General features: G+C 38.1%; 1 non-coding gene across 1 annotated transcript; it reads right to left on the reverse strand.

The window, feature by feature from the left end:
- Positions 1 to 563: 563 nt before the first annotated feature.
- Positions 564 to 669, reverse strand: LOC121204140 (small nucleolar RNA R71). Its single transcript, XR_005899068.1, has one exon. It is a non-coding gene; the product is annotated as a small nucleolar RNA R71 (small nucleolar RNA).
- Positions 670 to 814: the final 145 nt, after the last annotated feature.

The raw sequence follows: 814 nt of genomic DNA on the forward strand, positions 1-814 counted from the left end.
AGGACCTCTACTTTTTGATAGAGAAATCAAAAGCACAACTTGCAGAAACTGAAAAGAAATAGGGCGAAGCCTACAATACATAGAGGAAGAGCGAGAGGCTGATATCCATACCACAACCGATGAGATGGCTGATAATCAGAATAATTCGTTACCTCCTATGGTTGCTGCAAATCCAGTAGATCAAAATCCTGCTCCTCGTACTATGTATAATTATACTAAACCTAATTTAACAGGAGCTGAATCGAGTATAGTTAGACCTGTTGTTGCTGCAAATAATTTTGAACTGAAACCTAACACAATTCAAATGATACAATAGTTTGTTCAGTTTGATGGTTTGCAGGACGAGGATCCAAACACTCATTTAGCAAATTTTCTAGAATTCTGCGACACCTTTAAGATCAATGGCGTTTCTGACGATGCCATTTGCCTTCGATTATTTCCATTCTCATTGAGAAATAAGGCTAAACAGTGGTTAAACTCGTTACCACAAGGGTCAATCACCACTTGGGAATAAATGACCAAAAAATTTTTACTTAAATATTTTAGGCCGGCTAAAATGGCTCAATTAAGGAATGATATCTCTTCTTTTGTGCAAATGGATCTAGAAACTCTTTATGATGCATGGGAGAGATAAAAGGACTTATTAAGAAGGTGCCTTCACCATGGGTTACCTCTATGGCTACAGGTTCAGACTTTTTACAACAGTGTGAACCCTTCAACAAGGCAACTGATCGACACAGCCGCCAGTGGAACTTTAAACAACAAAACACCTGAAGAGGCTTATGAATTTATTGAAGAGATGTCACCGAATAAC

The sequence above is a fragment of the Gossypium hirsutum genome, chromosome A07 (assembly GCF_007990345.1).
Source record: "Gossypium hirsutum isolate 1008001.06 chromosome A07, Gossypium_hirsutum_v2.1, whole genome shotgun sequence".
Lineage (NCBI taxonomy): Eukaryota > Viridiplantae > Streptophyta > Magnoliopsida > Malvales > Malvaceae > Gossypium > Gossypium hirsutum.